This window comes from Ambystoma mexicanum, chromosome 6p, assembly GCF_040938575.1.
Source record: "Ambystoma mexicanum isolate Mex_15411 chromosome 6p, UKY_AmexF1_1, whole genome shotgun sequence".
NCBI lineage: Eukaryota > Metazoa > Chordata > Amphibia > Caudata > Ambystomatidae > Ambystoma > Ambystoma mexicanum.
In genome coordinates, this window is record NC_090935.1 from 1,090,967,166 (window position 1) to 1,090,983,666 (window position 16,501).

The 16,501-nt window shown below is 46.5% G+C and overlaps 1 protein-coding gene across 1 annotated transcript in view; it reads right to left on the reverse strand.

Moving 5' to 3' along the window:
• The window catches only part of HSD17B3 (hydroxysteroid 17-beta dehydrogenase 3), a 1,348,454-nt gene that overhangs the window by 624,773 nt on the left and 707,180 nt on the right, over positions 1-16,501 (reverse strand). The gene's annotated exons all lie outside the window — the stretch shown is intronic.

Sequence of the window (16,501 nt, forward strand, 5' to 3'; positions counted from 1 at the left end):
GTACTTGTGCTGGCAAGTGGAGCTGTCAGGGAGCGATAAAGGCCAAGAGGTGCCAAAGACCATGTACACTTCAAAGTGGTCTATAGAGCATGGGTTGTTGTTCCCAGGTCTACCTCCAGACCCCGTGTCTCCTGCCAAGCATCCCCCCTCACGCTGGACGGCCCCCTGCAGACCGCATAATGCCACGACATATACACGTCATTCATTCACAAACACACCCCTGTTTCGAATTCTTTATAACCCACTTCATATTTCTAATGAGAACTTCTTTGCGCTTTGCTAGTCAACCCGTGAAGGTGCTGGTTATCTGCTCTTCGTCTCTGTGAACTTCCGTGACCACTTTGAGCAAACTCGTCAGTTTGCAACCTGTGAACTGCTCCCTGTTCTACGACAAGAAACTACTCTGATCCCTGCATCTAACTGTTTGTTCGTCAAGGTAAGTCCATGTACCATAATCATTTTGCGTCCAATTTTTTAATTTATATCTATTTGCTAGTAGTCATCAAATTGCATCCATGTTTTCTTTTCGTTCACGACAGTACATGCAAGGAACTAGTCACATGTTCTGAGTTTAGTCAAATTACTTTTTCTATTTTTTGAAAGTTATTGAAATACTTATCCGCATGTGAATAACATGTATAGTTCCAAGAACCAAAACGGACCTTGCATTGAACCTTTTATGTGTCATTTAATGTTTTAACACATTGGTATTCATAGAGAATTGTTGATCTTTACTTTTCAGAACTTTCCATAATGCCTGCCTGTTCCATTGGCGGTTGCCCTTCGAAGACCCATAACAAATCTGAAGGTACTATAATGCATGTTTTCCCTAAGACAATAGATCAGATAAGAGAATGGGTCCGATATTGCGGATATCCAGCCTCTGAGATAGAAAGTAGAGTCCTAGAAGTCTTTGCGGACAAGAGGGGTGATCGATACCGCATCTGCAGCAGGCACTTTAGCCCAGACATGTACTCCACATCATTGCTAATAAGGACGAAAACACCGCGAGCGAGGCGAAAATTGCTCTCAACCGCTATTCCCACTCTATTCGTCCACATCCCTCCACTGGTGAGTCAAGTTTACGTATTTATCTCTCGGCATTGCGGTAGTGTGTAGCATTAGCTAACAATAATTTCCCCATTTATGTACCCACTCAATATGAAGGCTGAAGATTCTCCATCCGTGTCGTTATTGCAGTCATCAGCCACTTCAAGCGCCTATCGGGTAATCTTACTTAGCTATTCTGACACTGACTTGTTTTAGGCATGTAAATCAATAGTTTTAATTGATCGTGTAATTATTTTACCTAATGGTACACCACAGTACTCGTCCTCTAGTCTTTGTTTTCAGTTATAATTATTGTTATCCAAAATAATGCAAGTACTGTCTTTCAGGGAGATGCTGAGGAGTCCAACGCATTGACGACAACCGTAGATGTCACTCAGATGCTCGAGGTACGTTTCAGGACAGTTCCATCGATGGAGATCATCAGATCTTGCATTCTTGTAGCGTGATTGTTACACACAATGTTTCTTTCGTTTTTAGCCATTGATATGTCCTTCTGTCGTCGCCCTCGTATGTGTCTTCTTTTTTCAATATTGTGTTCATTACTAATGAAAGTCCTATGTTTCAGGGAGTCGATGGAGCATTAGTCCAAGAAGAAGGGGGAGCGTGCAGTTACGGGTCGGCGCAACAGCTTGCAGAAGTGTGCACCGCAGTTACAGCGTCCCTTGATGTTCTTATGCATTTCGAGGTATGGATACTGACAGATCGATCAAGCGAGATCAAATGACGTGATTACATCCGCTATACTTCCTTCTTTATTAACGCAAGTACTATGTTTCAGGGAGCTGACGGAGCTTCTTCAACAAGAACATCACCCCTAGTAGTTGATGCAGATCTCTGGGTGGTGACACTTCCAACGATGGAGCAAATCGAATCATATTTAGATATCCATTATTTATTTTAGACAACTGATCAAAGATTGTGCAGGTCTATTTAGATGAGCTGTTGACGCCTGCACAAAGTTTATGTTCTTTTTAACAAAATAGAAAACCATACTAATGCAATTACTGTGTTTCAGGGAGTTGCTGAAGCGTCATCTTCAATAATATCATCAATGGAAGTCTATGCGGAGCCCGAGGTATGGATCTTGACAGTTCAATCTAACTAGATCAACAATGCGTGAACTATTGTCGTTTGAATGTTCTACACAATGCGTTCATTCGTGTTTTGCTATTGAGATGTACGTATGGGTATTGGTCCCCAAGTACATTTTGTGTTTTCAATATTATTATACATACTAATGAAAGTTCTATGTTTCAGCGAGTCGATGGAGCCTCAGTGAGTGATGGATGTGCTTATCATGAAAGTATAGTCGTTGCAGCGCGAGAGGAAGTGGAGACATGCACACACGAGTCGGAGCAACAGCGTCCAGATGTTGAAGTTCGAGGAAAGAAAGTTTCAAAGAAAAGAAAGCAAAAGAAGGTTAGTGTCCTGTTCACTATATTATGTTGTCTTTCACTGTCAATAGTTCAATACTGTAAGTTGTGTTTAAACTGAACATCCCTTTTCTAATCTGTCCTCTAGTTGCGAGTGGGTGTAAGAACTAGATCTACACAGACAGTGAAGCGAACGAGAGATGTTGCTTGTCAAACCTTTTGGCAGGGACTTGAGACTGGAGATGCATCGTGCCAATGGGAAGAATATGAAGTGATTGACAACGGAGCTATACCACCACCAGCCATTGATAGTGAATGTCCTCCTGGTAGTTTGGATGCAGTCGTAGATCAATTCACAGAATCCACACCCGCAAAAAATAAGAGCACGCGAAAGTTGAAGACATTGTTTTTTTCTCCCATCTCCGGACAAGGAACAGATGTTGCAATGGAAGAGAATGAAGTGGACGACAATGAAACACCATCAATATCACTCAGCATAGCGGAAGACGATATCAGAGATTGTACCTTTCATGCGAGTGACATGTCCTCAACGTTACAGGCCGAACCAGCTGGGATGCAGAGTGACAGTATAAGGAAAGAGGCCAAATTCATTGTATTCGATAGCTGTTTGATGGATATTATTATGATGATGAAATGTGGGCATTGGGTTGGTGGGGAAGTATGTGGGGAGCCATTGATTAATGTGACTCGTGCAATTCGAGGCACTAACCTTAAAATACATGCCACCTGTACACAATATCATCCGTTCGCATGGTCTGCACAACCCATGCTGGGGCAACTGCCAGCAGGCAATCTACTTTGTGCAGCGGCCGCACTTTTTAGTGGTTCAAGTTTTAAAAAGTTACAGTATTTCTTTCAGTTTGTGGGAATCCATTTCATTGCGAAAAGTCAGTTCTACAAATACCAAACCGATTATCTATTTCCAGCCATCAGCGAAGCTTGGAGAATGGAAAAAATGTCAATGGAAAGTACATTCGCGGGCAAACGCTTCAGGCTAGCCGGTGATGGACAATGCGACAGTCCAGGATTTTCAGCCAAGTACTGCACCTACCACTTTCAGGACATGGAAAGTAAGAAAATTGTGAGTTCGGTGGTCGTGCAGGTGTCACAAAGTACATCCTCAGTGGCCATGGAGAAAGTTGGCTTTGTAGCATCATTGCAAGAACTACAATCGCGGGGAATGGTGATCGACCTGATAGCCACGGACAGACACGTTTCAATTGCCAAGACAATGAGAGAAGAGTACAAAAATATAAATCACCAATTTGACGTATGGCATCTTGCAAAAACAATCAATAAAAAATTGTCGGCTGCAGGAAAAAAAAAAGATATGCAAGGTATTTCACAGTGGTCCAAGTCAATCAGCAACCATCTTTGGTGGAGCTCAAAAACATGTGAAGGGTCGTTGGAAATTCTACTGGAAAAATGGCGGTCAGTAATGTTGCACTGTAGCAACGTACATCGATGGTCGACAAATGAGCATTTCCACAAATGTGAACATGGCCATTTGTCCACAGAGGAGGCACGGAAGAAGAAGTGGTTGATTCCTTCATCACCCACTCACAAGGCCATTGAAAAGATTGTATTTGATAAAACTATAACAAGAGATTTGAGGGGACTCACGGAATTCTGCCACACAGGAGATTTGGAGGTGTTCCACAATATGTGCCTAAAGTACAGGCCCAAAAGATTGCATTTTGGCATGGAAGGCATGAAAAATCGGACTCTTCTAGCGGTCTTGGCACATAACCATAATGTTGGCCGTCAACAAAGTAGGACGACCGGAACTTTAGGGACGCTTCGCTACAATAAGGCCTTCACTAAAAGAAGTAAACAATGGGTGATCAAACCAGTGTTTGAGGATATGCAATATGAGTTTATTGAGAGACTTATCGTAGATGTCCTCGATAGGCACATACATGGAGTGGTGAACGAACCTATGCAGGGGACAACTGCATTGCCACCCAACATTGCCTCTGTTCCATGTCCACCTAAAGCAGAGCTCATTGAGAAATACACATCACGGTTTAAATGATTGTAATTCGATTGTCTGTTCTCTCGAGTCTCCTCATGTTGCAGGCCCATTGCAATTAAACCAAACAGTAATATAAATCATTTTTACAAAAATTATAGAATGTTTCCGTATTACAAACACATGGCCGACCCATAGGGACAATAAAAAAAAAGGCACGCAGACAAGATGCCCTTACACTAACTGGAGCTAACTAGAAATGTGTGCTCGCTCAAAGTGAAGGTCAGCTGCTTTGATGTTTTGCTCGGGTGGCGGAAAGGCCCACGACCCAATATAAGGTTCTATTGTGATTTGACCTTGACAGGCCGGGACCATCCTGAAAGACTAAGAAAAGATAATGAATAAAATTTCAGAAACGAAACGATGAGCCACGTTCATTAGAAGAAGTAACGTCGGCAAAGAAGGAGTGGTGTTTCGGGTCTGCCCTACACAGAGACACAATGGAAAATGCAAATATAATGTAAGTAACTTTTGATGAGTTTATACCGCAATTTCATTACTATACAGTGGCTTTAAAGACGGGTTCAGTTGTACTTGTTCGTTCTATGTGGCATAGTGTTTTCTACCGCGCACTATCTGGAGGAGAACCATCTTCTTTTACTGAAGCACCTCAAAACCTTCCTCTTTGCTTCTGCTTTCTCTCTCCCTCTCCCCTGCTACAACTGGTCCACTGTCTGCGACCTCGGTCCTGGGCCCTTCCACTCTCCACCTGCACTGCCTCCCTGTCAACCCCTGCACTGGGGGACTGTCTCAGTATCCTACAGCCCCCCCTTCCCAGCACTTGTTCTGCACTTACCTTGCACTTGCCACCAGCTGGCCCTATTTATTTATTATTTTATGCTACTTACCTTGTACTCCACTCCCCCCCCTCCATGCCTCGCCACGCCTTTAAACACTTGTGTACACCCAGTAGCGCTGTCCTCGCTATGAAATGAATAATTTTAATAAGGATCTGATGGTGAGACTAATTTCATTTTTTATGTTTTTAGGTACATCATTCACTACTGTCTGTGTCACGAGTACCAGACACCGGCGGACGGCTTCTACAGCCGCCAGTTGCTTCTCCGCGTGAACAACGTTACCACCCTGACCATTTTATGGGACGATCGCCAAGTACAAGTATGCCCTTACGCGGTACTAACGGTTAGATGCAACATACCTACCGTTGTGGTGGCCTAGTGCCTCGTTGTTGGAACAGCCATGCGATTATCAGTGCGACAGAAGAGCTTATTTTTATCGTAAACCAACACCCTGTGTACTGCACACGAACATCGCTTCCCTCAAGACGAACTAATTTGGATCGAGAGCAAAGAAAAATGCAAATCGCTGAATATTCTCTAAACATTTGATGTCCAATAAACGTACTTTGCCAAATGTACAATCTTGCCGTTTGCTTTTAAACCACGGTTTCACATTCCGAATTGTGGTGCTGTATTGTGAGATGCTCTAAGACCCTGTGTACAGCAAAGGACCATCGCGTTCCTCAATACGAACTTTTTGGAACATGAGCAAATAAAAATGCAAATCGCTGAATATTCTCTAAACATTTGATGTCAAATAAATGTACTTTACCACATTTACAATCTTGCGGTTTGATTTCAAAGTACAGTTTCATATTCCGAATTGTGGTGCGCTGTATTGTGAGCTGATCTGTGTTGATTTCCGGGGTCTGTGTGGAGTCGCGTAGAAGACGCCTGGGCGCGTTTGCCTACGCAGCTCAGTCACGTCACGGATAGAGGCGGGGAATATGAATGTTTTGATAAAGTCTGTTTCAGGGGCGGGGGATTTGATTTAGTGCCGCAAAGGCAGGTGAGCCAGGTCGATGCGGCGGAATGATAGGATTATCACAAAATGGAGGCTGATTTCGAGTGCGATAATGGGCGAAAAGTCGGGTAAGGTCCATAGGAAAGTTTCCTACGATCTACCGATTTATGCTTACAAACACATGGCCGACCCGTAGGGACAATAAAAAAAAAGTCCCGGAACTATCCTTTAACTGGAATGTGACAGCCATGGGTACATCAAAGCCTCTCAGGAAGGGGGAAGGCACATCTTTCTACAGCCATGGGCAGACTAATTTAAATATTAAAGGCTCCATGGATCTGTTTTCCTATTGTCATTCGGCTGGTGGCAGTGCATACTAATGAGATAATTAAAGCAAGCCTAGAGGAGGGGCTTGATTGCCGAACAGACAACAGGAAGACGGAGCTAACATCCTTTGGCCTGCAATGTGCCAACTTGAAGCTAGTTCCCACCTCTCTGTATGAAAGGCAGTGAATGGCCTCTCTGGGTCCAGCAGAGCAGACCCCTTTCAGAGGGACAAAGGATGTGATTTTGGGGAAACAGAAAGTCTGCTCCCATCACAAACATCAAGGGAGACCTGCACTTTAATCAAGAGTAACAGAGAGCTCAGTTAACCAGAGAGACACTTTGATCTACAACAGACAGGAAGATGGGTGGGACTTAGGTATGTGTGGTCACCCCTTGTCTGTCCTGTTGCAGAGCACTCTGGTCTTGACCTCATGCATAACAGAAGCGTGTTGGTGGTGAGCCAAGATTGGTTCATTAAGGTAGGCTTAGCCTGCACCAATCACTGGAGTCCATTTTGCTTTAAGAGGGGGCTAAACTCCTCACTTGACAGATCATCTGATGACTTTGAAAGGAGTAAGAAGAAGGACTCATTTGGACCATGGCTGAAGGTACATTCTACCTTACATCTTCTGCCAGTTATGGAAGGCCAGGAGCTTCAAGAGTGAAGCAAGATCCCTCCCCTAAACATTTCACAGGGCAGAGAGGGAGATACCAGACTCAGAAGACTCGTCCAGTAGCTCCAGAACCGGTACCCAGCCAGCACACAGCGTACCCTGCTAGGTTCTGCCAGCAAGCTCACTAGGTGAGAAGTGCCGGAGAGTCTCTGGACAAAGGACAAGGCCTTTGTCTGCAAACAATCTCCTGAGCTTTGGGCCGTCCAACTTAAAAGGATGATTCAAGCCCTGCATAGAAGCTAGGAGGAGTGCCATACAAGCATCAACCAGTGTCCATCTTTTAAGGACATTTTTGAGACAGTCGAGTCCTCGAGCCCCATCCGGCTGTACCACTGACTGTTGTCACGTTGCAGTCACAAGAGCCATCCAAGCCACCTCGATCAGCATTCCAGATCTGCCAACCAGCACAGAGACAATGATTGTTGGCCCCAAGCCGCCGCGCCGGACAGCCTGCAGACATCCGTCCAGCCTCGCTGGACTGTCTCCTGCCTCGCAGCTGTCTCCCGCCACTAACTCTGTCTCAAGGGCTGCGAAGCAACCCGGAACCGCCTCAATGCTGTCGATCACCAAGAACTTCTTCAGCACCAGGTACATTGTGGTTCTGCCCCTCTGGTCCTTCTCCAAAGGCCCTAGAGACAGTTACGACCCTTTTCCCCCTATGGTGTTGGAACCGAATAACATTGAACAGTAAGGCTGATTACTTTACCAACTACCCCACTGTCAGTATCTAGAGTGCATCTCTTTTCTTCATGAAACTGTCTGTCCTCCGTGTTCCTTTACAAGGTGGGTCGTACTTAGAGTGTACTAGAACTGTCTGTTGGAGTAATAATAAAGTAGATATTTTTATACAGCCTTGATTGCACAGTCCCTTTTATGATTGGGTACATTTTTTATTTTCGCTGTGTTGCAACTAATCAACGATCAATAAGCCTGCCATTCCGTCCATGTTACCAAAATTGGACAAGGAGGTCCTATAATTCACTTGTATTTCAATCTTTTCAGATCCCTTTCTGATGGACTTGAGGTGTGGGGTTGATTGATGGCTTGGAAACCGATATTCATCCCTGGACCACTGGTGCCCCGGAAGTTGATTCGTCACAGAAAGCAACCAAACATATAAGAATTGGGGTAGCTCTGATGCTAACAACACTCTATCTGAAAGCTATCAAGGTCTTTATGGTTCTGTGTCTGGCCCACAAATGTGTGCAGTGATGTTTCTGAAGATACAGCATTTTCATCAACATTTGTATTATCAGCTGACACCTCATGTGCTTTTTGCCACAATACCCTGCAGCTCAGTGAGCCACCTTCCACACATTAATTTGTCCCCATCACAAAACAAACTAACCGCACCTCTCCACTCTCTAAAAGGTGCGGCGCAAAATGCAAACACCCCTGGCAGAATACTTTAGCCATACTAAACATGACACATTATCTACCCTGTGGTGTAGGCGCTCAACAACAACCCCACGATGGATGGCTTGGAACATCTTCACGTACTGTGCTGTGTGTCATTGTATACACACTTGCACGTGCTCCAGAACATCAACATTAGTTGTCCTAAGGATTGGAGACTCAACTCCGAAAAAGGGGGCAGCCTTGGAGCTGGGTTTGAATCTTTCCACTATTGATTTGTTTATGTGGAATATTGTGACATGAAATGGCTTACAACTGGCCCATAAATAAAACAAAACTGTACAAACTGTAATACAAAATATACCTTTACATCTTAGCTAAGGAACGTAGATCCAGACAGCGGTGTGAAGAGGTGGCCGAGTGGCTGTGAATATGGAAAGCCATTCAATGTGTTGCTGTGGAAACGGCAGTACTCCCTGATGCTTTGGCTAATTCTCACATCCCTCACCCACAGCTCATTGTGAGTCATGGAATAATCACATCACATCAAGAATCTGCTCAATTAATAGGCAGATTAAAGACAATATAAATAACAAGAACAGAATAATATTGTAAATGCGCTCGCTGGCTGAGTTGTAGCAAACAGAATGTCCACCTTAGCTAAATATAGTTGACAGTGTAAGAATCGTGTAGTTTTGATTTTATATTATTTTTAGAACAAGGAATTAAGAATGATTTAAAGGCCTTTCATGAAAGGGATCTGGGGTGTGATGTGCACTGTTCTGTCTGGGGAGAAAACACGAATACACTGGGCTGGCTGGAGGGGAGGGTCGGTGGCACAGCTCCTGGGGCAGCTTGCTGACCAGGCAAGTGTTAAAACGCCAGGCCCCTCATGCTCCGGCAGGAGTGGACGCGATGAGGGAGACCTCAATGGTAGCAAGTCCGCAGGATATGTATGGCTGGAACGCTCCCCCAAGTACCCTCACCAATGGTAGCAAGCCCTCAGGATATGTATAGCTGGGACGCTCCCCCAAGTACCCTCAACAATGGTAGCAAGCCCGCAGGATATGTATAGCTGGGACGCTCCCCCAAGTAGCCTCACCAAAGGTAGCAAGCCCACAGGATATCTATAGCTGGAACGCTCCCCCAAGTACCCGCACCAATGGTAGCAAGCCCGCAGGATATGCATAGCTGGGATGCTCCCCCAAGTACCCTCACCAATGGTAGCAAGCCTGCAGGATATGTATAGCTGGGACGCTCCCCCAAGTACCGTCACCAATGGTAGCAAGCCCGCAGGATATATGTAGCTGGTACGCTCCCCCAAGTACCCTCACCATTGGTAGCAAGCCCGCAGGATATGTATAGCTGGGATGCTCCCCCAAGTACCCTCACCAATGGTAGCAAGCACGCAGGATAGGTATAGCAGGGATGCTCCACCAAGTACCCTCACCAATGGTAGCAAGCCCGCAGGATGGGTATAGCTGGGACGCTGCCCCAAGAACCCTCACCAATGGTAGCAAGCCCGCAGGATAGGTATAGCTGGGACGCTCCCCCAAGTACCCTCACCAATGGTAGCAAGCCTGCAGGTTTTGTATAGCTGGGACGCTGCCCCAAGTACCCTCACCAATGGTAGCAAGCCCACAGGATATGTATAGCTGGGACGCTCCCCCAAGTACCCTCACCAATGGTAGCAAGCACGCAGGATAGGTATAGCTGGGACGCTCCCCCAAGTACCCTCACCAATGGTAGAAAGCACGCAGGATAGGTATAGCTGGGACGCTCCCCCTAGCAAGCCCGCAAGATAGGTATAACTGGGATGCTCCCCCAAGCACCCTCACCAATGGTAGAATGCATGCAGGATAGGTGTAGCTGGGATGCTCCCCCAAGTACTCTCACCAATGGTAGCAAGCCCGCAGGATAGGTTTAGCTGGGACGCTCCCCCAAGCACCCTCGCCAATGGTAGCAAGCCCGCAGGATAGGTATAGCTGGGACGCTCCCCCAAGTACCCTCACCAATAGTAGCAAGCCCGCAGGATATGTAGAGCTGGGACGCTCCCCCAAGTACCCTCACCAATGGTAGCAAGCCCGCAGGATATGTATAGCTGGGACGCTCCCTCAAGTACCCTCACCAATGGTAGCAAGCCCGCAGGATATGTATAGCTGGGACGCTCCCTCAAGTACCCTCACCAATGGTAGCAAGCCCGCAGGAATTGTATAGCTGGGACGCTCCCCCAAGTACCCTCACCAATGCTAGCAAGCACGCAGGATATGTATAGCTGGGACGCTCCCCCAAATACCCTCACCAATGGTAGCAAACCCTCAGGATATATATAGCTGGGACGCTCCCCCAAGTACCCTCACCAATGGTAGCAAGCCCGAAGGATAGGTATAGCTGGGATGCTCTCCCCAGTACCCTCACCAATGGTAGCAAGCACGCAGGATATGTATAGCTGGGACGCTCTCCCTAGTACCCTCACCAATGGTAGCAAGCCCGCAGGATATGTATAGCTGGGACGCTCCCCCAAGTACCCTCACTAATGGTAGCAAGCACGCAGGATATGTATAGCTGGGACGCTCCCCCAAATACCCTCACCAATGGTAGCAAGCATGCAGGATATGTATAGCTGGGACGCTCTCCCCAGTACCCTCACCAATGGTAGCAAGAACGCAGGATATGTATAGCTGGGACGCTGCCTCAAGTACCCTCACCAATGGTAGCAAGCACGCAGGATATGTATAGCTGGGACGCTCCCTCAATTACCCTCACCAATGGTAGCAAGCACGCAGGATATGTATAGCTGGGACACTCTCCCCAGTACCCTCACCAATGGTAGCAAACACGCAGGATATGTATACCAGGGACGCTCCCCCAAGTACCCTCACCAATGGTAGCAAGCACGCAGGATATGTATAGCTCAGACGCTCCCCCAAGTACCCTCACCAATGGTAGCAAGCCCGCAGGATACGTATAGCTGGAACACTCCCCCAAGTACCCTCACCAATGGTAGCAAGCCCGCAGGATATGTATAGATGGGACGCTCCCTCAAGTACCCTCAACAATGTTAGCAAGCACGCAGGATATGTATAGCTGGGACGCTCCCCCAAATACCCTAACCAATGGTAGCAAGCCCGCAGGATATGTATAGATGGGACGCTCCCCCACGTACCCTCACCAATGGTAGCAAGAAAGCAGGATATGTATAGCTGGGACGCTCTCCCCAGTACCCTCACCACAACTCACCTTGAATCATATAATCACTAGGAAAAATGTTTTTTTGCGATCCATACACCGTTTTAGGTTTTGCACTTTTTCTCTCACCTCCCAGTAACCTCCCCACTCTCCTCTCTTACAGGACCTAGCGCTAAGAGGCTGTCAACATGGCAGAAGTTGTGCTATACATGAGCACTTTATTTTGGCTTACAATCTATTCACTTATGCAGTAGGGTATGCTGCTGTGAAGCATCTTGGTATTTGTCTTCAGAGCAGCTGCCATAGCACACGCTTGCTGGGGAAATCTATGTGACGTTGATATGGGGCCAGGGCTGTCAAGATCACAACTTTTACCCAGCGGGTGCATCTCGTCCCCTCATTCAGGTAGCCGACGATGTGTGGATTTGTGGGGCAGAGGCCTGCTACACCCAGTATTGTGTGCATTGTGAAGGTGCAATACCTAGTGCGCGCAGCACAGATTCTGTAGTCCACATGGGAAGCTCTCCTGACATTGGCCCTACCATCGCTGCTTCGAAGAACATGGAATGGAAAGACTCCCTAGTGAAGAGAGGGAGAGGCCAGCTACCTTTACCTCGGTATTACACAGCCACCTATTTTTAATATACCACTAGACCATACCATTTATTTCCAGCGGTGCCATACAGCGTGGCTGTGTTTTTACGAGTTGGATGACATTACACAGAAGGCAGGAACTACCCACCCATCTAGTCCAATAAACGTCTCTTGACAAACCCTTCTAGAAGCATCTGAAAGGCTGATGGGAGGTTCCAATGTGGGCCAATTCACTGCAGGCCCCACAGGGCCTGTCAATGGGCAGTTCTCCATCTGTGCAACCACGAAAACCTCAACTTCAACAAACAGGGTGTGGTTAGAAATGATATAGGCATGTTGGTGCTGCGCAGGCTGCCACATCACGTGTGCAGTTCTGGATAGTGACGATAGGCAGTGTAGGCCAGATGCATGACCTGGTTATTCCCAACTCTGTCATGTATTTTGTTGCCAAATGTGGCAGCAGTGGTTTGAACCGCTGCCTTCAGACCTGCCTTTCTATCCCCAAACAGGGATAGAAATGCTTTAATTTTTCCCCCATTTCATAGTGACAGGCCATGTTAGCAGACCTTCCATCTTGTCATGGTTTTGCAATTTGCAAAATAATTGCGAAATCAGCTGGCTACTGCCATGCTCCCATGCTGCAAAATGCCTGCACATTTTCACTAAATATTTCTCTATCTCGGACCGTCTCTATTCCTCGCTCAGACTCTCGCTGACCCCTTCTCTCTGTCTCTATCACTCTCTCCCTCCCAGCCGCTCTCTCTAACCGCCCTTCTTTCTGATTCTGCTTCTCTCTGACCCTCCCTCTCACTCCTCTCTCTCTCTCTCTCTCTCTCTCTCACAGTCACCCACCTTCTCCATCTTTGGCTCTCACTTGTTTCCACCCTCTATCTCGCACTTGCACCTTTGCTGTCTCGCCCACACCCTCACATGCTCCCTGACTCACTCTCCTTTGCACTTACTTTCTTCCGCCCTCACACATACGCACCCACGCACACACACGCGCACTTTCTCTTGCACATTGAGCTCCCTCGCGCACCCTGGCTCTTTCTCTAACACTTTAGCTCTCCATCGCACACCCTGGTCGGCAATCACCAACGCAGTAAAGAAGGCGGTTCAACATTTTTAAGCAGCAACATGTTCATATTATACTGCAATATTTCCAATTCCATGTCGCAATTTTCGGAATGATCAGAGGGCCTATCATAGTGAAAGCCGCTTGTGGGCAGAGCCAGTCACACATCATGTAACGTGCCTGGCGAGGGTATCTTTTGCACTGCTCTTCATGCCTTCAAATGCCAGCACCGTTCAGAGAAATGTTACCTCCCTATTTAATGTTAATGTTAATGGTATTTGTACCGCGCCCCATCACCACTGCTGTGGTCCCCAGGTGCTGTGGCGGTTCTGAAAAGGAGGGAGTAAAGAGGGAGGGGGAGAGGGAATGGGGTTAGTAGGGTGTAGTGGGAATTGGGAAGTGGGGAGTTGTGATGTCCTGTTGGCTGCTTCAGTTCGGGTTGCACCGTTCGCTGGGCTTAAGTGCGGTTTTCACTCAGTGCCAGAATACCCATGTGCTGTTGTGTCCATTTATTTGTTGTTAGTCTGTTGTTGCAATGTGGTGAAGTGCATGTGGATTGCTGTGCAGAGAGGTGGTTGTGTGAGTTTCTGTATGTTGAGTATGTCGAAATTTGAAATGTTAAGGTACGGTTATACTGGTTTTCAAGTATTTGTCAATTTCTTACCACTTTGTCTTCGTGTTTCTGCACCCAACCTCTATGGTTATCCTGTGTGTTTGGAACTCTAGATTGACCGCCTCGTTGGCAGACATGCTGCGGAGTGGGAGCCCTCTTTTGTATGTCCCCAGTGGCTTGTGTATCGGGCTCATTTCCGCTACTCCCTCTGCCCTGCGGTAGGTGTAGTTTTGGTCACAGGACTTGTCCCTCATTGTCCATCCTGTTGGTTCTCCCCACCTATCAAAGAACCCTTTAGGATTGGCGGCATCTGGGCCTGGACAGCTAGTGTGCACCGACCCGTTTTTATAATGGAGGGGCAGGTTAGAGGTTATGGTTTCTTTCTAGGGGATTCACAGTTTCCCTGTGGTCCTTTATTCCTAGTTCATCCCTCCTGAATCTGGAGCAAAGAGCCAGGTTTTGAGTAGTTTTCTGAACTCCAAATGACCCCTTGTGTTGTGTATGTTTTTCGGTAGGTTATTCCAGGTTAAGGTTGCCAGGTGAGTGAAGGATGATCCTCAGAGTTCACTTTTGTTATAAGATTTTAGTACTAGGCGAATGTTGTTGCTTGATCTGAGTGATCTTGTCGAATGGTGGACGGTTATTTTTTTCTTTAGGAACTCTGTTCCTTGGCCGTGGACTGCTCTGTGTCTTATGCACATTGTTTTGAACTTTACTCTCTCTTTTATCGGCAGCCAGTGTAGCATTTGCAGCGCTGGCATAATGTGTTCTCTTCGCTGTAGTTTGAGCAGCAGTCTGGCTGCTGCATTTTTGGATGCAAGCAGCAGTTTGGCTGCAACGTTTTGGATGCGCTGGAGTTTTTTTTAATAGTCATTCTGGCATTAGGTATAGGCTGTTTGCATAGTCTACGCTGGACATGATGAGAGCGATGATGGTGAGGTTTTTGTGGTTGAAAGAGAGGAATGGTAGGATCTTTTTAACTGCGTGTAGCAGGAAGAAACATCTCTTGATTATGGCGTTTACTTGTGGTTCAAGTGTTAGTTTGTTGTCCATCAAGACTCCCAGTCCATCCAAAATGACTGCAAATAAACATTACATCCTTGGCGCATTTTATATTTTTGGTAGTTTTTGAGAGTATTAACTAATATTCATAGCCTGCTACACAGACAACCCTCTGTAGTGCTTATCAGATCATATCTCCATGAATAAACTCGACGTATTTAGAAAATTTCATTAACAGAGCAGAAGTCAGACTTATTTTGCCGCCTTCATTCTTATTTTTTTGGCCCACATTGTGGCAATAAGCTCCGAGACGGCAGGCCTATTTCTGCCATATTTACTTAACGAAGGCCGTGCGGGCATTACCGCGGGCGGTATTGGCCTGTGTCAAGGGGCTTATTGCCATTAGTATTCCGGGGTCTGCAGGCTCGGGAAACTAGTTTTCCCAAGTTTGCAGCTCCAGAACACTAATGACTGACGAAATCTTTTCAAGCAGCATTTCTTTTGCCATTTGAAAAGGTTTTGTGGCAGTACGCGTTAGTTTTAGGAACACTAGAACGTGTGTACTGCTTCATTAGTATGGAGCAACAGGGTGCCATTTTGGGTCAACTTGCTCTGTACTAATGAATGAGAAAAAAATTAAAATAAAAAAAGGCTGCCTTGGAAAAGAGAGAAGGTGCTACGCGTGGTCCCACCTCCCTTTCCAAGGTCGCCATTGAAAAAAAAAGGATGTACCCGGCAGGGAATGCACGTAAGTGCGTCCACAGGATCACACTGTGGCAAGGCTTGGAAACGAGGGAATCCACATGCAGTGTATCCTGTGGATTTGCAGCGCTGGGTACTAACTGTTGATATTCAAGGCTTCAAGTAACCACCTTCAGACAAATGAGTAGCTAAGCTAGGTAGTAGGTATAAGTTACGATGGCTCCAGATTTTAGTGCAGTCTATTGATGTCACAGTCACTTGCATGGCGTGAAATGGTCTGGGATAGAGTGAGACGAGACAAGATGGGGCGGGATGAGACTAAATGGAGCAGGATAGTGTCCCGTCCTCCAACCCTGTTGGTTTTGGAATGCCTGACTGATGCTAGATGTTTAAGACTCTGAACAGGGGCAAGTGAAAAGTTGTGAATGGAATCTGTGTGGATGGTTTGCCAGAGCCAGTTAGAGCTAGTGCTGCTGAAGCGTGCCCGGATGCCTTTTTGGCCTTGGTTTTGCGCTTTATACATCCCATTGCATTACATTAAAATGTGCCAGAGGATGTTTCTCCTAACTTACTTGTAATGCTTACCTTGCGCCAGAAGACGTTGCTTACCTTGCGCCAGAATACGTTGCTTACCTGTTCCTGGAAGTAGCAGCCTTCCAACCTGATACCTGTGCCCTGTATCTTCCCGCACCTGTCTCTTCATTTACC